Genomic DNA, 21374 nt, shown 5'->3' on the forward strand with positions numbered 1-21374 from the left:
AGCTACAGGCTGCAATTAACGCTCAGTATTTGCTATTAAGATAAATAGTATTTTAAATTCTAGGCCAGGTGGGGCAGTGGGGGGAATCAGAAAGGAAAATATATTAGAAAAATCCCCCTTTTTGCTACATGTGGATTTGTTGGACACATCACACCTCCAGATCACAGACAGGAGCTCTGGTAGGGAGCTTTCAGTAGGGGAGTTAAGTGTAAGAGAGATTAATGGGGAAATGGAGGCAACCCAGCAAGATCTGTGATGATGTGTACATGATACCTTCGAACAATTCAAATACGAAAACAGGAGTGTGCTTCCAACAGCCCTATTTTTATGCCCAAGATCTTGCACATCATTACTACACACAGCTGACAGCTCTCTCCAGCAGTAATCTGCTTTCCATTGATTCACAAGGAAGGAGGTTGTGTGTAAGGCTAGGCCCCCGTGGTGGCTCAAGAGAGCTCAGGAAAAAGCATCCCTGTGCTGAAGGAGGAAGATGCAGTGGACGCTGGCTGTCCCCGGAAGTGGTTTAGAAGCCGGCTCGTATCATCGCTTCATCACCTGTGACATCCAAAATGTGGCAATGAAACATGGTGTTCCTTCTTGAGCAGCAGAAAAAGAGACTTATAGTTTTCTGGACAGCAGAAGTTCTATTGCAGTAGGACACTACAAACATCCAAGGAGTAGAAAGCATTCTACAAGGTTGACAAAAGGAAAAACAGGGAAGACAACGTCTATCCAGGTTAACATAAAATGCTGACATTTATCTTGGTAGGAAGGTAATATCCATGCAAAGAACTGCTGTATTCCTATGAAGAAGAAGAGTTGGTTCTTATATGCCGCTTTTCTCTATCTGGAGAAGTCTCAAAGTGGCTTCCAGTTGTCTTCCCTTTCCTCTCCCCACAACAGATACCCTGTGAGGGAGGGGAGGCTGAGAGAGCCCTGAGATCACTGAAGAAGTTGGTTCTTATATGCCGCTTTTCCCTACCCAAAGGAGTCTCCAAGTGGCTTACACTCGCCTTCCTCTCCCCACAGCAGACACCCTGTGAGGGAGGTGAGAGGCTGAGAGAGCCCTGATATTACTGAAAAAGAAGAGTTGGTTCTTACATGCCACTTTTCTCTACCCGAAGGAGTCTAAAAGTGGCTTACAATCCTCTTTCCCTTTCCCAGGACACCGCCTCCAGTCATCTGGCACCTCACCTGGGCAGAGTCTGCACTTACTTTCTTTATTCCATTGTCAATCCTGTTGAATTCAGATCGCTTTGAACGCTGGTCTTCCTCTCCCCCCTATTCCCCATTGTAACAGGAAAGTCTTCTGCACGTGATTAGGGTAGTTCAGAATGGGGGGGGGGAGTCAAGCCTCTTTCTTTTCTTGAAGGGGGGCAGGAAGAAGAGCCAAGCAGGGAGCCTCTTTCTTTTCTTGGAGAGGAGGGGGAGAAGATCGAAAAAGGCAGAGAAGGGAGAAAATATGCAGGACCGACAGAAGTTGAGAGAAATTAGGGGCTTCTCCTTTAAGGCAAGCTTGTCAGATGACCAGGTGTGGCCTATCAGAGGTTCTCTACCACGGAGCTTGGTTTCCCAATCCGGATATTGAGCATTAAAAGCACTATATCGCACTATAAAGGTAGGGTCACTCTGGATCAATCCTTCTTGCTGCGGAAGGAAAATTTAAATCGCCCCAAATCCAAATGGAAATCGCATTCTGTGTAGAGGGCAGGGACTGAATCGATCTGGGGTTGGAATAAAAGCTCCATGCAGTTTACACCCTGTTCTCCAAGAAGTGTCAAAAAGAATGGACAGAGGTTCAGAGTAAGGATGGGCGATTCGGATTTAGAAACGCCCGAATCGGCCGATCTGGGCCGATTCGGGCATTTCCGAACCAGAAACGGTCCGAATCGGACCTCTGGCTCCCCCTAGCGGTCCGAATCGCCGAGATTCGGCGATTCGGCCTGAGTCGTAGGCTTCAGGCAGCCGTTGCCTGAAGCCTCTCTGCGTCTGGCTGTTTTTTTTTTTTTTACTGTATTTTTTTGCTGCCTAAAATGGCGGCGGGGGGAGGGGGGGGAGTGAGTGGCCAACCAGAATGCCTGTAGCTTTTCAGCTCAGGCATTCTGGCCACTCACAGAAGACTTTTTATTTTTAAATCCCCTTGCTTTGTAGCCTGCCCGGGAGGAGGCTACTTAAAGCAAGGGGCTGCTTGCTGGAGCACACTTTGAGCTCTGGCTGGCTGGCTGACTGTGTGCTGCTCCTAAGCTCCTGCTTGGTCGAGCAGCCTGCCTGCCTGCCTGCCTCCTCTCCTGTCCTGACTGGGGTGGACTTCTGGACCTGGCTGTGGACTGCGCTGGAGAAGACAGCAATAGTTTGTTTTAAGGTTTTTTTTTCTTCTGCTTTTCTATTTTTCTCTATTTTCCCCTCCCTCTTCTCCCTCTCTCTCTCTCCTCTTTTCAAAAGTTTTTTGCCTTTGGGTTTCTGTGGGTGGGGGCCTGGGGGGGTTGGGGAATTGTGTTTGCTGTTTTCATTGTGTTGATAACTGTTTGCTGTTTTGTTTTTTGTAAAAGTATTTTGGGGTTGGGGGTTGGGGCTTGTATTTTAAAGTTGCCTTGTTTCTGGTTGTTTTTTTTTTTGGGGGGGGTTGGTTGTTTTGGTTTTTTTTCTACAGGTTTCCTCAGTTGCCACCTTTGGGCTTCGTGCCCTGGGTGGCAGCTGGTTGTTTGATAGGTGTGTAGGTGTTTTTTTGGTGGGGGGCTAGTTTTGGGTCGACCTTCCACCACTCCGACCTCATCCTATGGAAAAAAATGATTACAGAACAAGGAAATTGGCAATTTACCTGCTGAAATCATTTTTTTCTCACGCTTCTGGGAGCCCATATGATGGGGACCCCTTGGTCCAATCTTCATGAAACTTGCAGGGGATCTCTGGGGGGGGGGGGTCTTCCCTCCATCCCCTGCAAGTTTCAGGAAGATTTCACCAGGGGGTCCCATCCTGGGGGCTCCCAAGGAACATTCCCCATAGAAGTCTATGGAGAAACATGTTCAGCCAAGAGAACCTGACGCTCCATTGTAGCCAATGGAGCGGATAGGGGCACCCTCTTTGGGAGCCCGTAGCATTGGACCCCTTGGTCCAATCTTCTTGAAACTTTCAGGGGACTCAGGGAAGACCCTCCCCGAGATCCCCAAGAAGTTTCAGGGGTGCAACTTGACCCCCTCCCTCCCAGCCCCCGGGGAAGGCGGGGGACGGCTTTCCAATGCAAGTCAATGGAGACATTGACTTGCATTGGCCCTGAAATGTCCGAAACGATTCGGGAGGCTCCAATGCAAGTCAATGGCCTCCACTGACTTGCATTGGCCCCGAATCGGCTCGGACAGCTCCGAATCGATTCGGAGCCTTTCAATGCAAGTCAATGGCCTCCATTGACTTGCATTGGGCCCCGAATCGATTCGGACTGGTCCGAATCAGCCGATTCGGATCCGAATCGGTCCGAATCGGGCCATTTCGGATCCGAAATGGTCCGAATCGGCCCGATTCAGATCCGAAACGGTCCGAATCGGGGCCTCGATGCACAACCCTAGTTCAGAGATGACATCTGCAAGTTCTTTTAGTACCCTTGGATGCAGTTCATCTGGCCCAGAAGACTTTGTTTCATTTAAAGAAACTAGGTGTTTGTGGACCGTTCCAACAGTGATCCTAGGCCACCATTCCTGTCCCCCACGTTGTGTTATGTTTTTGCCACATTGATCACTATTTCCCTCACAAGAGAAGACCAAGGAGAAATGGGAGTTAAGCAGTTCAGCCCTCTCTTCATCATCTGATATAATTTCACTTTCTTGTCCTCGCAGTGGTCCTATGGTGTCCCAATTCTTTTTCTTGCTTGAAATATAACTAAAGAAGCCTTTTTTGTTATGTTTAGCATTTCTTGCTAGCCTAAGCTTATATTGAGCTTTAGCTTTTCTAACACTCCCCCTACAATTATTGGTTATTTGTTTATACATCCTTGGTAATAAAGCCTTCCTTCCATTTCCTAAATCAGTGATCCCCAACCTTTTTATCACCGGGGACCACTCAACGCCGGGGATCACTCACCGGGGACCACTCAATGCCTTTTACTGAGGCCTGGTGGGGGGGGTAGTTTACTCCTCTACTCTCAACCACTGCCCTAGCGCTCTCTGATTGCTATGGTAATGTTTAAACATCCCTTCAAAATAAGATACAGACACGCCACAACAATGAAGTGTGTTGTAAAGGGCTGGGGGGGGGATGAAGTAAAGGGCCGGGGGGGGGAGGCGTCCTTCGGGGCCCACCTCCAATTAGTCGAAGGACTACATGTGGTCTGCGGCCCACAGGTTGGGGATCGCTATCCTAAATTATTCTTTTTTATTCCTCAAATCTTTTGACAACTGTTTATGGAACCAACTTGGCTTCCTTAGGCTCCTTCCATCTTTTCTTCTGGAGGGAATTGTTTGTGATTGAGCCTTCAGTATTTCACTTTTAAGAAACTCCCAGCCCTCTTGGACTCCCAACTCTTTAAGTCTTTCTGCCCATGGGACTCTACGCAACATACCTTTAAGACTGTTAAAATCTGGTTTCCTGAAGTCCAGTCTATATGTCTGACTACGTAAAAGTTTTCCCTTTCCCACGATTGAAAATTCCAAAAGCACATGGTCACTGCTACTAAGTGTGCCCACTACTTCCACCTCATCTACCAGTTCGTCCCTATTGATGAGAATCAAGTCTAAAATAGCAGACCCCTGATTCCCCTCTCTACTTTCTGGGAAATGAAGCTGTCGGCAAGACAAGTTAAGAATTTAACTGAGTTTGCATTTTTAGCAGAATTGGTCTTCCAACAGATATCTGGATAATTGAAGTCACCCATGACCACTATTTCCCCCTTTTTTGAAAATTGTGTAATTTGGTCTAGCAGTATCTCATTCAAGTCTTCTGACTGGCTTGGTGGTCTATAGCAGACCCCCACAATAATACCCCTCTCATTTCCTACTCCTTTTAAATTTACCCAAATACACTCAACTGAACTTTCATGCTCAGGTACCTGTATTTCTTCACAAGTATAAAGATTCCTAACATATATTGCTACACCTCCCCCCTTCTTTTCTTGTCTGTCCCTTCTGAATAGATCGAACCCCTCGATTTTAGTATTCCAATTGTGAGTATTATCCCACCAAGTTTCTGTGATTCCTATTAGGTCCCCACAACAGTCACCCTGTGAGGTGGATAAGGCTGAGAGAGCCCTGATATTACTGAAGAAGAATTGATTCTTACATGCCACTTTTCACTACCCGAAGGAGTTTCCAAGTGGCTTACATTTGCCTTCCCTTTCCTCTCCCCACAACAGACACCCTGTGAGGGAGGTGAGGGTGAGAGAGCCCTGATATTCCTGCTCAGTCAGAACAGCTTTATCAGGGCTGAGACTAGCCCCAGATCACACAGCTGGCTGCATGTTGGCGAGGAGTGGGGAATCAAACCCGGCTTGCCAGATTAGAAACCACTACTCTTGACCATTGCACCAAGCTGGCTCTTTGAAAATAAAGGGATCAAAATATGGCACACTTTATCTTCTTGTAGATCCTGCATTCCTTTTTGTACGTGTATTTGGGACAGGGATGGTCTTGATGCCTGTAGATATGCAGCTGGTAGCTGCACGGTCCTGTACCCGGCAGTGGGCAGAATACTGAGGTGACCTCGGTCAAAGCAAAGCCTCATGTCCCTCCTACCAGGAACTCATTCAGGGAAAACAATCTCAGGACATTGATGATGCTTCTGGTCAGTCTTGGTACTATGATGGAAAGCAGCAACCTGAAGAGGGTGCTAGTGGGGTGAGAAGACGGGAGGTGCTTTAGGAGAGTCTGGCAACTGCCTCTCAGTCTGGAGCAGAAGAGAGAACTAGGAACTTTTTTGGTAAGGCAGTGATTTATTTCTTATTATCACCCTGCCCTTCTCCCCCTCTGGAACCCAAAGAGGCTTACATTTTCCTCCCCTTTGTTGTATCTATATAGCCGCCCTATGGGGAGCACGTGACTGGCCCATCGTCACCCACAGCAGATTCAGGATCTGAGCACAGGCCTCCCAGGTCCCAGTCCAACCCTATAACCACTGCAGGACACTGGATCTTTGAGGTACCTCCAGGAAGGCGCTGGAGCTCCAAGATGAGTTGAGGAATCTCTGCATCCAGTTTAACCACAGCTGCTGAATAAAGAACCCATAAAGCAATGGTGTGCAAAAGTATCTTTTTCTTTTCTGAAATATGGACTGAAGCAATGAGGTCAGAAAGAGAGAGAGAGAGAGAGAGAGAGAGAGAGAGAGAGAGAGAGAGAGAGAGAGAGAGAGAGAGAGAGAGAGAGAGAGATCATTTTTTACAACATCATTTTTTTACAAAACTGTAAGTTTTGGGGATGTCTGCTTTGGAAAGCTCAGGTGAGGAACGGAACAGACAGACTGACTGTAATGTTAGCATCCCGAAGTAAGGGATATTCTTTTTTAAATGGCAAGGTCCATTGTATCCAATAGAGTATTGCTCTATGAGACAAAGGATGAGACAAAGTTTTGACCCAACGTGTATTTAATATCACAACTCCCCAACAACTTGATACAACACTCAGAGCTATGTGGACACAGTAGACTGAGTCGTGGTGATATTAAATACACCTGAATTGAATGTGTGATCACCTGTTGAGGTTCTTTTGAAACATAAATATTGCAAATTGAAAAAGATCCATTTTGCCTCAAAATGTCTTCTTTTCTGACTGCTTTGAGAATTGTACAATTCCTGCACAAGCAATACATTTCCTTTGTGAACTCTACAATTACTTTGTGAACTCTACAATTGTATGCATACCCATTTATGTTTGCCTGTTGCACAGTATACTCTTGTTTCTAGCCTTGTTTCTAAACGCTGTAGTCCCCAGTTATATAACTTCCAACGAGGGCCTGGAGGTCTCCTGGGATTACAGCTGATCACAGACAAGAGCCGCCTTTCGCAGTTTTGTTACTGTTGAGAAACACTTGAAACATTTCTCAGGCTTCGATGTGGCTGGGAAACAGAGCTGTGAACAGCTCCACTGGGCCCCTCTCCTTCCCAACCCCTTCAGGCCCATCAGTGGCCTTTTTTTGGGGGGGGGGAGGCCAACATGCCCATATATGGTCATATCACCCGATAAACGTTTAACACATTTACAATATTCATATATAATTAATTAATTCTCATTTGAGAAACCCTTCCAGGGCTGTCAAGAAACCCTGGTTGAGAAAGCCCGGACAATAGTTTGGTGGAACACACACAATCACACACAAAGAGAGAGAGAAGAATAGCAAATAAGGCTTCTTTGCAACATCCTAGTCCCCTCCTAAATACTCTGCCCACCGGTTATGCTGCATGTTCAGGGTAGCCAAGCATCTGCAAAAGACACAGCCAAATGCACAATCAATACAAGGAAAGATAAATCTCTTGCAGCTGACTACAAACTCTACTGTCACTAATGCGACAATGAAAAATGCTCGCTACTTGAATACACTACATGGTGATCTTTAAATCTTTCGACAGATGGAACATCAATATCACAATGCTAAATAATCTCTAGACAGTTGGAAAAAATCCCTTCACTTCTCTCCATAGAAGATGGATGTATCCTTTCCATTTTTTAAAGAGTCTCTAAACAGTTGAAAAAAGGAATTCGTTCAACAAATCCTTCAGGGGGAATCAGATGCCTTATGGGCGGCAAGGGTCCATATAGATGCTAGAATTACAACTGGTATTTTGCCCCTTTAAATAAAACGTCTGTTCATATCCTATTAGCCATCGTCCACACTTTAAACGGCAACTCGAATCCTGCAGGCTTCTTGTTAGTGTTTTCAGGTTACGGATCATAGAATCATAGAGTTGGAAGGGACCTTATGGGTCATCTAGTCCAACCCCTGCACTAAGCAGGATACTCACATCCCTATCGCTCATCCACTGTAACCTGCCATCCTTTTCCCTGCACAGAATCAGCCTCTCAGATGGCTATCTAGCCTCTGTTTAAAAATGTTGAAAGATGGAGAACCCATCACCTCCCGAGGAAGTCTGTTCCCGAGAAACCGCTGTCAGGAACTTCTTCCGGATGTTTAGATGGAATTTCTTTTGAATTAATTTCATCCCATTCGTTCTGGTCTGTCCCTCTGGGGCAAGAGAGAACAATTCTGCTCCATCCTCCATATGGCACCCTTTTAAATACTTGAAGATGGTTATCAGATCCCCTCTCAGTCATCTCATCTCTAGGTTAAACAGACCAAGCTCCCCCAACCTTTCTTCATATGTCTTGGTCTCCAAACCCCTCACCATCTTTGTTACCCTCCTCTGGACACATTCCAGTTAGTCAACATCCCTCTTCAATTGGGGTGCCCAAAACTGAACACAGGACTCCAAGTGAGGCCGAACCAGAGCAGAGTACAGCGGTATCATCACCTCCCGTGATCTGGACACGATACTCCATTTGATACAGCCCAAAATCCCATTTGCCTTCTTAGCCACTGAGTCACACTGCTGACTCATGTTCAATGTATGGCCTATTACTAAGACTCCTAGATCCTTTTCGCACACACTACTGCCAAGACAATTCTCCCCCATCTTATATTGGTGTATTTGGTTTTTCGTACCTAAATGCAGAACTTTACATTTGTCCCTACTGAACTTCCTTTTATTCAGTTTAGCCCACTTCTTGAGCCTATCAAGATCATCCTGTATTCTGTTGCTGTCTTCAGTTGTGTTTGTTACCCCTCCCAGTTTAGTATCGTCTGCAAATTTAATAAGCATCCCCTCTAATCCCTCATCCAAATCATTTATAAATATGTTGAACAACACAGGCCCCAGGACAGATCCTTGGGGAACTCCACTTGTCACTCTTTTCCAAGAAGATGCTGAACCATTAACATGTACCCTCTGGGTACGATTTGTCAACTAGTTATTGATCCACCTGACAGAATTAGGATCCATACCACATTTTACCAACTTGTGAACAAGAATAACATGTGGAACCTTATCAAAAGCTTTACTGAAATCCAGATAAACTATGTCCATGGCATTCCCCTGATCCAGGAAGGTAGTCACTTTCTCAAAAAAAGAGATAAGGTTGGTCTGACATGACTTGTTCTTGAGAAACCAGTGCTGAGTCTTAGAAATCACAACTCTCAGTTCCAGCTGCTCAAGGACCGAGTGTTTGATTATGTGTTCCAAAATTTGGCCAGCTACAGATGTCAAGCTGATGGGTCGATAATTGCCCGAATCCTCCTTTCCCCCTTTCTTTAATTTTAATTTATTATTATTATTATTATTATTATTATTATTATTATTATTATTATTATTATTTGAATTATTTCCCGCCACTCCCTACAGGCTCATGGCAGGTAACAGTAGTCTTAAAATCCCTGTTAAAACCCCCGCTAAAAGACTATAAAAATACCCAACATGGCAGAAAATACCACTTGAAGATGGGGACAATATTTGAGGTGCCAATCGTCTGGCACCTCACCTGTTCTCCAAGAAGTGTCAAAAATAATGGACAGAGGTTCAGAGATGGCATCTGCAAGTTCTTTTAGTACCGCTGGAGAAAAGGAGGTTGAGAGGGGACATGATAGCCCTCATTAAGTATTTAAAAGGCTGTCACTTGGAGGAGGGCAGGATGCTGTTTCTGTTTCACTGGCAGTCTTCAAACAAAGGTTGGATACACACTTTTCTTGGATGCTTTAGGATGCTTAGGGCTGATCCTGCATAGAGCGGGGGGGGGGGGAGTTGGACTAGATGGCCTGTGTGGCCTCTTCCAACTTTATGATTTTATGATTCCTTGGATGGAGTTTATCTGGCCCGGAAGACTTTGTTTCATTTAGAGAAACTAAATTTTTGTTGACAACTTGCAGAGATGACATCTGCAAGTTCTTTTAGTACCCTTGGAGGCAGTTCATCTGGCCCAGAAGACTTTGTTTCATTTAAAGAAACTAGGTGTTTGTGGACTGTTCCAACAGTGATCCTAGGCCACCATTCCCGTCCCCCGTATTGTGTTACGTTTTTGAGACATTCATCACTATTTCCCTCACAAGAGAAGACCGAGGAGAAATAGGAATTAAGCAATTCAGAGCTCTATTCATCATCTGTTATAATTTCACTTTCTTGTCCTCGCAGTGGTCCTATGGTGTCCCTATTCTTTTTCTTGCTTGAAATATAACTAAAGAAGCCTTTTTTGTTATGTTTAACATTTCTTGCTAGCCTAAGCTCATATTGAGCTTTAGCTTTTCTAACACTCCCCCTACAATTATTGGTAATTTGTTTATACATCCTTGGTAATAAGGACTTCCTTCCATTTCCTAAATGATTCTTTTTTATTCCTCAAATCTTTTGACAACTGCTTATGGAGCCAACTTGGCTTCCTTACGCTCCTTCCATCTTTTCTTCTCAAGGGAATTGTTTGTGACTGAGCCTTCAGTATTTCACTTTTAAGAAACTCCCAGTCCTCTTGGACTCCTATCTCTTGAAGTCTTTCTGCCCATGGGACTCAGTCCCTTATCATGCCCATCTTTGCATGAAACATTCTCTGCATATCTCCAATTTCTTGAAAAGATCTCTGGTCCTCCCCATTCTATTGTTTTCTTCTATTTGTTTGCACTGTTCATTTAAGAAGGTATTCTTATCTCTTCTAGCTTTTCTCTAGAATTCTGCATTCAATTGGGTGTATCTTTCTCTTTCTCCCTTGCCTTTCACTTCCCTTCTCTCCTCAGCTATTTGTAAAGCTTCCTCAGACAGCCATTTTGATTTCTTGCATTTCTTTTTCTTTGGGATGGTTTTAGTTGCTACCTCTTGTACAATGTTGCGAACCTCCGTCCATAGTTCTTCAGGCACTCTATCAGATCTAATTCCTTAAATCTATTTGTCACCTCTACTGTATATTCGTCGGGGATATGATTTAGTTCATACCTGAGTGGCCTCTTTTCCCTACTTTCTTCAATTTAAGCCTAAATTTTGCAAGAAGAAGCTGATGATCTGAACCACAATCAGCTCCTGGTCTTGGTTTTATTGGCTGTATAGAACTTCTCCATCTTTGGCTGCAGAGCACATAGTCAATCTGATTTCTGTGTTGACTATCTGGTGATGTCCATGTGTAGAGTCATCTCTTGGGTTGTTGGAAAAGAGTGTTTGCTATGACCATTGTATTCTCTTGACAAAATTCTACCAGCCTGTGCCCTGCTTCATTTTGTACTCCAAGGCCAAACTTGCCTGTAACCCACTTATCTTTTGGCTTCCTACTTTAGCATTCCAATCCCCCATGATGATAAGCACATCATTTTTTGGCGTTGCTTCTAGAAGGTGTTGTAGGGCTTCATAGAACTGGTCAACTTCATCCTCTTCAGCAGCAGTGGTTGGGGCATAGACCTGGATTACTGTGATGTTGAATGGTTTGCCTTGGATTCGAACTGAGATCATTCTATCATTTTGGGGATTGTATCCCAAGACTGCTTTTCCTACTCTCTTATTGATTATGAAGGCTACTCCATTTCGTCTGCGAGATTCTTGTCCACAGTAGTATACCTGATGGTCATCTGAATTAAATTCACCCATTCCTGTCTTGTCATCTCTTGTTTAACCACATCCAACTTGCCTTGATTCATGGATCTGACATTCCAGGTTCCTAAGGAATAAAAATCTTTACAGCATCGGACTGTCTTTTCGCCACCAGTTACTTCCACAACTGAGCGTCCTTTCATTCCTGAGCCTTGTGGGTCAGTGGGGGAGAAGACCTAGAAGTCTCACCTGTGGGGAACTGTGACTTTTTTCCTGGTCTGCATTGGGGCTTGTTCTTCATGGGGTTCCCAGCACATGCTCCTGGGTTCCTGAATCAACCTCTTCAGGCAGACCTTGGAACTGATGGCTGAGCATCAGTGGGTAAGACCTTCTCCTTATTCTTCTACTCCTATGTGTAACATTTTTCTAATTATTACCCTCCTGTATTAGGTGCCCCTGATTTTGTTTTGATAGATTTCCCTCCTCCTGCAGTGTTAGCAATCATTTCTCTAATCCCCGGACCTTCTCTTCCAGCAGAGCCACTAATTTGCACTTGCCACATTTGTAAAAATTGTCCCCCTGGGGTAAAAAGACAAACATTCCACAGATGGTACATGTCACTACACAACCTTCTTCAGATCTCATCTATGTTCACAACCATTCCCTAGACTGAAATTTTGTGATTACAGAATTTGTGCAAACCTTTAGTCAGCTATGTCTATGTGGATGGGCAACCTTTCCATATTCACGAAGAAGAGCATTTCAAATAAATAAATAAATAAATAAATTTTGTCTTCGGGGATTTCAGGGAGCAACATGGCACAGCATAGGTAGCCAAAAGGTCGGTTAATGTCTGCTTATGGTTCTCATTGTTGCATTGAGTTGGACATCAAGTTTGTGGACTTGGGTCCTGTTGAGCCACACTGAAGCATCATATCAGTCTATTCACCAACCCTATAGCTGAGCATCTAGGTGCTGTAGCAGACATATTCCAAATTGTACCACATCATTTTTCGAGAACATTGTTGCGTGTGTATTTTTGCTGCTACGTGGGTAAGATGGTCTTTATAGCTGAAGGTCCTGTCCAGAGCAATGCCAAGGGACTTAGGAGGTCCACTGTAGCCTCTCCACAGGTCTGCTCTTCATGGAAGCTGGACAATTCACTGGCAACAGTGCTGCATAGATTAGCCTTTTTCAGAAGAATGGTTCTTAAGCAGAGTATGCTTCTTGTCTATATCTGTAAACCGCTCCGTGGGAGTGGTAAGAATAAAAGAGTAAGGCGTATGTGGGAGGAGAAAGGGGCGGGACGAGTCTGGGATAAAAACTTGAAGGGGCCAATCAGGAGCCCCGAAGCTCGCAGCTCCTGATTGGCTCCTTGGCCTGTCCCAAACCGACCGGCCCTGCTCGGGGTGTGTGTGTATGTGTGCGGGTGGCGGAGGCTTCCCCTAACATCCCTGCTCCACTTTGGATGCCAAACAAGACCAAAATCTCTTGTATGTAACCTTTTAATTAAAGTAACGTTTTAATTAAAAATTCAAGCTTAAGAATTTTTATTGTTCTTCTACACTTTGTTTGCATTTAGCTTGTGCTCTTATGTTAATACTAGGGGCAAAGCCCGTTGTAGCCAAGAATACAACAAGCACTAGAGGAAGACTCTATGTGCACAGCAGTCTTGACAGTAAGTTTTTTTTATACTGTTTTTTTATTTGCCAGGCCAAGGTTATTTGCCAGGCCAATAAGTCATTCAGTTACCATGTGTCTCCAGACATTTACTTGTTCTCTATTTACAGTTTCAGGCTGTAAATATTTATTTAGATCTTCCTGCATTTTCCAGACTCACAGGACTGATGCTGGTCTGCCTGTCTGCGCCACAGAATACAAACAGTTGCTGGTAAGTGCTGGCCATAACCCATAGGCCAGGAGGGACACCCCTGCACCACACCCTACCAACTGCAGGCAAAAATGGCTCATTTGAAGGCTAGACTCTGAGGCATTGTATGATTTTGAAGTCCCACCTCCAAACCTCCAGGAATATTTCCAACCCAGGGGTAGCCAACCTACAGGTGGGGCCTGGAGAGCTCTTGGAATTACAGCTCACCTGCAGAGTATAAAGATCAGCTCCCCAGGCAGAAAGGGCTACTTTGGACAGGGTTGAAGTAGAGAAGAAACATTTAAGGCCTCCCACACAGGTTGTTGTTGAATTTAAAGACTTGAGGCCTACTGCACAGGTTTGTTGTGCAGATGAAACAGGAGACAAAAGAGCCAGTTTCCTCTGCAGAATAATGCTGTGCAGTGGCCTCAAATCTGCAGCGAGTTGCAAAGAAGAAAGACACATAGCTTGGCTGTGTCTAACCTCCAGGCAGAGCAGTATTTTGTGAGAAGGGGCTTTTCTGTGGCCTCCCTGTCAGGCAACTGTGTGGCAGAAGGGGAAAGTCCCCCCCTCAAAAGGAAGGCCCTCAGGCTCTGCTGTGTTGCTCTTTGAAGGAAAATGCTTCCCTCCCCTCAGTCAGGGCCTGTCAGAGGCTCCTTTGCAGCAGGCGGGAAAGGGGGGGGGGGCTTCTGCCAGCTCTGTCAGGGATCTGAGGCAATTTGCAGTTGGATAGGACAGTTAGGACAGCCTTGGGGCGAAAAGGGCTGGCGCAGCCTCTGTTCCCATCTCCCTTGGCAGCCCTACTGACCTCCTCTCCCTGCAGTGGTCAGGAGCAGACTGGCAGTCAAACTGGGCTGGGTGAATGGAATTTTGGTCTGTCCTGGTGAGGGGCCAATTGGAAGGGGCTTCGCATGCCTCCCCATTGGCCGCTTGGCCCTTGAGTGGCATTTGGAGGGGCGAATCAGGAGCCGCTTCACGGTTCTTGATTCGCCCCTCTGAGTTTTTATCACAGACAGAGCCCGCCTAACTCCTCCCCAACAGCCCTTAGGGCTTTATTATATAACCGCAGGAGTGGTTAAATATCAGAATCATAGAATCATAGAGTTGGAAGGGGCCATACAGGCCATCTAGTCCAACCTCCTGCTCAACGTAGGATCAGCCCAAAGCATCCTAAAGCATCCAAGAAAAGTGTGCATCCAACCTTTGCTTGAAGACTGCCAGTGAGGGGGAGCTCACCACCTCCTTAGATAGCCTATTCCACTGCTGAACTATTCTGACTGTGAATTTTTTTTCCTGATATCTAGCCTATATTGTTGTACTTGTACTTTAAACCCATTACTGCTTGTCCTCTCCTCTGCAGCCATTGTGTTCAGATCTTGTTGAACTCTGTCTCTATCTTCCGGAGTATTTGCCAGTCCTCCCAATTTGGTGTCATCTGCATACTTGATGAGTAGTCCCTCCACCCCCTCATCTAGATCATTAATAAATATGTTAAAAAGTACCGGGCCGAGCACCGAGCCCTGAGGTACCCCGCTACTCACCTCTCTCCAATCTGATGAAACACCATTGACAACAACTCTTTGAGTGCGGTTCTCTAACCAGTTCCCTATCCACCTAATAGTATGGTGGCGTCGGTATTAACAACTCTCCCCCAAGAGAGATCTGTTTGTTCCACTGGAATTTGGAGGGAAATGGTAAAACAGTCACCATACTATTCTGTAGATTTTGAGCTCACATTTTGTTCCTGTGCTGCTGCTATAGATTGTGGGGCTTTTCCCGGCCCCTCCGCGAGGTTCACCCTTCTCAGCCGTGGCGTCCCCTCTTCTTCCGCCCAAGAATCACAAAGTCTGCTGGATTTTTCCAAACACCGTCTTTTATTCTCTCCTCCCCGTACACTCGCAACGACCTTTTCTCTCATCCACACCAACCCCCACCCCGGTGTATTCCCCACCTTATATTTCCCGCCTTGGACCCCGCCCCCCTACATAACCCGTCTTGCCGCCGCCGCCCTTCCGTCCTAGTCGCTCGTCGGCGTCCGGAAGTTACTTTCGACTTTCAGGTAAGCGTTTCTTTCTAGGTTCCAGCGCCGGCGACTTCTCGGGCGGGCCCTTCCTTGGGGTGAGCGAGTAGGGAGGTGCCACTGATCACAACTCCCTTTTCCTCCGCCCCCTTCCCAGGCTGGCCGGGCACTCAACGCGAGGACCGGTTTGGCTGCTATAAGTCCCTTGCGCTTAGCGTCCTCATTCCAGGTTTGAAGTCCGGGCGCCTCTCTACAGCCTCCCTCCCCGCGTTCGTATCCGTTGGTCCCTAACTCTCCATCCTCGCCCGGACATAGATTTATCATTATGAAGACATTTTGTATCCTGATTATCTTGCAACTATTTTTAACTGCTTTCTATTGTTTTAAGTCACTGTCAGGGCCTTCAGTGGCATCATCATACTGTATTCAGTCAACTGACCAGCAATAAACAAAACCAGATTAGATAGATATCAAGCAGAAGAAAAAAGCATAATATTAATGAACATTCACCATAGAGCAATAAAACTTTGTCACTGAATGTGAGATGTTGGAAACTTTATCTTCAATTAAGAAGGTAACTGATCAATTAAGAAGGTAACTAATTAGGGCAATTAGAATAACTGAAAAGTCCAAAACGCAATGTCAACAGGAGCAATATTAGATGATCCCTGATTCACAATAAAGTAAAATGTAAGAAAAAGTCACAATTTCATTAGCACTACAGGGGCATAAATGTGCTTCTTGTGACTAGTGATGGAATCTTCCAGTGAGTAAGAATCATGGGAAAACATCAAAGCAGGCTCTGGAGAAGGCCCAGTGAAATTTGGAGAAGTGATGGTTGATAAATAGGGAGCAGCAGAGATTCTTACCCATGATTTTAAAGCCCTGCATGGGAATGGAAGGAGAGCAGTAACTCAGCGTCAATGAGTGGTTGGCAAACCAAGATCTTTGCTCTTCTATGACCTGACTCCAGCAAATGCCCAGGACTTAGGCCTATCATAAGTACTTTTTAAGTACTTATAAGTACTTATGAGCCTCTTGTGGCGCAGAGTGGTAAGGCAGCGATATGCTGTCTGGAACTGTCTGCCCATGAGGTTGGGAGTTCGATCCCAGCAGCCGGCTCAAGGTTGACTCAGCCTTCCATCCTTCCGAGGTCGGTCAAATGAGTACCCAGCTTGCTGGGGGGTAAGCGGTAATGACTGGGGAAGGCACTGGCAAACCACCTCGTATTGAGTCTGCCATGAAAACACTAGAGGGCGTCACCCCAAGGGTTAGACCTGACTCGGTGCTTGCACAGGGGATACCTTTACCTTTACCTTTAAGTACTTTTTAAAATGATTACTGCATTCCAGGCAGGCTGTGGGGTGACTGTGAGAAAAAGGGGTATTAGGCCTGTTGGCTGTGGGTGAATTTTCAGCCAGTAGCTGATGACTCTCCAGGCCCTAGTCTCCATTTTGAATAGCTCTGCCTCCTGTCGGAGGACGGCAGGGACTGTTGCTGGGGCCATTAAACATGGCTCTAAGAAAGCCAAACTGAATTCTCTCTCCTAGAGCAAAGACCCAACTGGGCACCGTCTATAAGTTGTGCAAGAGGTGTGGCCATATAGAATCGGATGGCAGCTGGAATGTCAAAAAAATAGTGAGTCAATTAAAATAAATGTGTGCCAGTCAAATTCTTCTAGGAAGTTCACAGTTAGGGCATGAAGGCAAATCAATGGCCATCCCCTACTTTTTGTTCCCAAGATGGCTCCAGTATTCAGTTAGGCTGCCTCTGTATAGGGAGGTTCTATTTAGCAACCATGGCTTCTTACCATGGGCAGACAGTGCATGTTGCTCATACAGTTTCTCCTTATACAGTCCAAGGTAGCCTACTCATGACAGCTGTCCCTTTGAAAATGTGCAAGAAAAAAATTCTATCCAACTTCACAAAATGTAAATACATATTTTTATATATTTTAAAAATAAACGCACTGGTGCAGATTCTCAAAGCGCCTCGTCTGAATGTGGGGAGAGGCAGAGCATGACTCAGAGGCACGGCTCCGTTTAAAGAAAGCAACACATATGCTTTGGAGCAGGCAGCAACATTCGGATTGAGGGGAGCGAGAAAAGCTAAAGCAGTTTTTAAAAAAGACGTTAAGTGGACTGACTGCTGGTTGGATTTATTTCCAAACCATCTGTGGCTTCTGTTGTGTGTGTGTGTTTTTTAAAAAAAATTTTTTGCAAATATCTCCCCTGCTCTATTTTCAAGCAATTCTTCAGTCTCTGAAATAACAATATATTCCTTCCATTTTTATACTGGATTCTTTACTTGGATTTTAGTAAAGCTTTTGACAAGGTTTCCCATGATGTTCTGATGGATAAGTTGAAGGACTGCAATCTGGATTTTCAGATAGTCAGGTGGATAGGGAATTGGTTAGAGAACCGCACTCAAAGAGTTGTTGTCAATGGTGTTTCATCAGACAGGAGGGAGGTGAGTAGCGGGGTACCTCAGGTCTCGGGGCTCGGCCCGGTACTTTTTAACATATTTATTAATGATCTAGATGAGGGGGTGGAGGGACTACTCATCAAGTTTGCAGATGACACCAAATTGGGAGGACTGGCAAATACTCCGGAAGATAGAGACAGAGTTCAACGAGATCTGAACACAATGGGAAAATGGGCAAATGAGAACAAGATGCAATTTAATAAAGATAAGTGTAAAGTTCTGCATCTGGGTCAGAAAAATGAAAAGCATGCCTACTGGATGGGGGATACGCTTCTAGGTAACACTGTGTGTGAACGGGACCTTGGGGTACTTGTGGATTGTAAACTAAACGTGAGCAGGCAGTGTGATGCAGCGGTAAAAAAGGCAAATGCCATTTTGGGCTGTATCAATAGGGGCATCACATCAAAATCACAAGATGTCATAGTCCCATTGTATACAGCACTGGTCAGACCCCACCTGGAGTACTGTGTGCAGTTCTGGAGGCCTCACTTCAAGAAGGACGTAGAGAGCGAAAAGGATGATCTGGGGCCAAGGGACCAAGCCCTATGAAGATAGGTTGAGGGACTTGGGAATGTTCAGCCTTGAGAAAAGGAGGTTGAGAGGGGACATGATAATCCTCTTTAAGTATCTGAAAGGTTGTTACTTGGAGGAGGGCAGGTTGCTGTTCCCATTGGCTGCAGAGGAAAGGACGTGCAGTAATGGGTTTAAACTACACGTACAATGATATAGGCTAGATATCAGGAAAAAATTTTTCACAGAGTAGTTCAGCAGTGGAATAGGCTGCCTAAGGAGGTCATGAGCTCCCTCTCACTGGCAGTCTTCAAGCAAAGGTTGGATACACACTTTTCTTGGATGCTTTAGGATGCTTTGGGCTGATCCTGTGTTGAGCAGGGGGTTGGACTAGATGGCCTGTATGGCCCAACTCTTTGATTCTGTGATTCTGAACAAGCTGGGGTCATGCAGGCCCTGTTCCCTCACTCACCTATGGTGACTCTGCAGAGATGTGTTCACCACTCAGCTTTGCGTTGCTGCAGAGTATAATGGGGCATTTCTACACTCCCCATGATGGTGGGATAGCGGCATGCTGCTATTCCACCAATTGTATGGTGGGACCCCTGTGCTCTTTCTGCCGCTGCTGCAAGGCATGGTGGAACCTTTGAGCCCCAGATTTGGGTGTATACATACAACTCCGGGGCTCATGTGCAGTGGAGGATTTCGTCCCCCCTGCTTACATGGGAAGCAGCAGGGCAGAGAGACGAGTATGCCATGCATAATCGGCCCACTTAAGCTGTTGAGGCAGTAGTGATCCAGTGATTCAGACAGGGTAGGAACAGTGTCCCCATAGCTGCTGCATGACCCATGGTGGCAGTAGTGATGTTGGGGGGGAAGAGCAGAGGATGCTACCACAGACCTTGTGGAGGAGCAACTCTGCAGAGGATTGTTCAGGGAAGCAGCTGCAGAAGACTCTCTAGCTACCCCACTTCCTAGAGTGGCGAGACAGCTGGGGGGCTACAGGAGAAGCAAGTGCTGGCTAGTAAGGGGGGCAGCATGGAGCCTCTCCTTAAGTCTCGGGGGTGCCTTACTTGTTCTCACCAATTTTCAGTTTTATTTTGGCTGAATTCTCTTGCTTCTTAAATGATTCAGCCAACTCTCTCTCGCTGCAGTCTAAGATTGGAACTGCCTCCCAGAACAGGTTGCTACCACCCTCTCCCTTGAAAGCCCTCCTCAAAATAATATTTTAAACTGAAGCTTATGGCAAAGCACCTCATCTGTGATTCTGTAGAAATGCATCTGCTCCTATTGCTGCCACCGTCCCCTTTTCTTTTGCTCGTTTTCTCTTCTGCTCTTGAAATGTTGGTTGTAAATTCCTCAGAGACAGGAACTTGTCCCCCCCCCCCCCAAGATAGTTTCCTAAGTCCAATGCTTATGTTAATGTTAATACTAGATAAACAGTAATCATTATATTGACATGAGTTTTGCTGCAGTGAATAGTACTAAGTCCAACAATACAGATGTGCTTGAACCACGATTACTTCACAAGAGAGGAAGGGCAAACTTTTATTCATTCCCTTTCATCAAAAATACCAAAATCTCAGATTTAAAAAAAAAAATCCTGGTCCATTTAGCCATTTCACAAATGTTTAAGCATCGTTTCTAAACAGGTATTTAAAGGTGTAGTTTCTTTAGCTTTGATATTGCTTGTATAAACATTTATGACTAAACACTAACATTCTGGAGAAGGATAAAATAAAGAAAACGAGTAGCAAAAGCTACCCAGGAGGAGTTATTCAGTTTTGTACTCCATTAAGAAAACAGCCTGATTGATTAGATTTACCTGTGGGCTGCTGCAGTTTGTTCCGTCTGCCACATTGTATGACATGTACATGCTGGAATGTGAGGAGACAATGGCTTTGCAATGGAATTCAGGTTCAGCTGGCTTCAGCATCTCCCTGTGCTTTGAATACAAAAGGTTAAGTTAAGCAGTGACATGTTTTAAGCGGAGTCCCAAAAATACACGTGAGACAGGGAATGTATCTTGATCCTGAATGGAGAAGATGTACAGAGAGAAATCATTCTAAACAAGAAATGGATTGTATAATTTGTGACAGAACTGTACACGAGAATTGTTTTCTTTCATGCAATGGTGAAAATGATAAATCAGGAGCAACCTGTTTGCTTCTTGGATGCATGCCTATAGCTGAATCAAGCCTGACCAGGATCATCTGGAACCATAAGCTCTTAAACTGAGCTTTGGATGCTTGTATAAGTAATTGATTCTAAATGAGAAGTAGCCACTATTTTGGTGCCTCAACTCAAACATGCAGTAAACCTATATGGTTTTCTGTTTTTGCCTTAGTATGCTTAGTTGAAGAATATATAGCATCCAACTCTGGAAAGGCAAATGAGTAGATAAGCCAAGGCACACCCTGGAGATCCCCCAGAATTACAAATTATTTCCAAACTGGAGAAAATGGCTGCTTTGGAGATCTGAGTCTATAAGACTGTATCTTGCTGGGGTTTCTTTCTGTTTAAATCCCTTGCTAATTTCCAGGGATTTCGAAACCTGGAACTGGCAATCCTACCAATGAGTGTGACTCTGTGCAGGAGCCAGGCCCACACAGCCTCCACCTCGTGCCCAGAGAAGCCACAAATTCTTGCTGCCTGAGCCACTTAGGGCAGCCAGGTAGCCATTTCACACCAACACAACCAGATCCAGGAGCACCTTAGAGACCAACATTGGGGGGGTTTTTTTGGGGGGGGGAGGGGAATATGAACTTTTAAGAGTGGAGGCTCCCTTCATCAGCTACAAAAGTCTATAAGGTATAAAAATCTAATAAAATAAAATAAATACAATACAAGTAGGACTGGAGGTCCCTGAGTCCTGGCCCTGCCTGGAGGTGGGAGGGGTGTTGCAAAGAAAGGAGTCAAGGTTCGGAGGTATAATGCAAAATGTAATTAGCTTCAATAAAGCA

The 21374-nt window shown here is 45.3% G+C and overlaps 1 long non-coding RNA gene across 3 annotated transcripts in view; it reads right to left on the reverse strand.

The window, feature by feature from the left end:
• Nucleotides 1-303: 303 nt before the first annotated feature.
• The window catches only part of LOC143821910 (uncharacterized), a 30513-nt gene continuing 9442 nt past the window's right edge, over nucleotides 304-21374 (reverse strand). For 2 of the 3 annotated variants that reach the window (XR_013225963.1, XR_013225964.1), the window contains exons 2-4: nucleotides 20237-20351; nucleotides 6124-6252; nucleotides 304-555 (exon numbers count right to left, since the gene is read on the reverse strand). This is a non-coding gene — a long non-coding RNA (uncharacterized LOC143821910). Of the gene's footprint in view, nucleotides 556-6123; nucleotides 6253-20236; nucleotides 20357-21374 lie in introns of all 3 variants that reach the window. The other variant, XR_013225962.1, reaches the window with a different exon arrangement.

This window comes from Paroedura picta, chromosome 12 (assembly GCF_049243985.1).
Source record: "Paroedura picta isolate Pp20150507F chromosome 12, Ppicta_v3.0, whole genome shotgun sequence".
NCBI lineage: Eukaryota > Metazoa > Chordata > Lepidosauria > Squamata > Gekkonidae > Paroedura > Paroedura picta.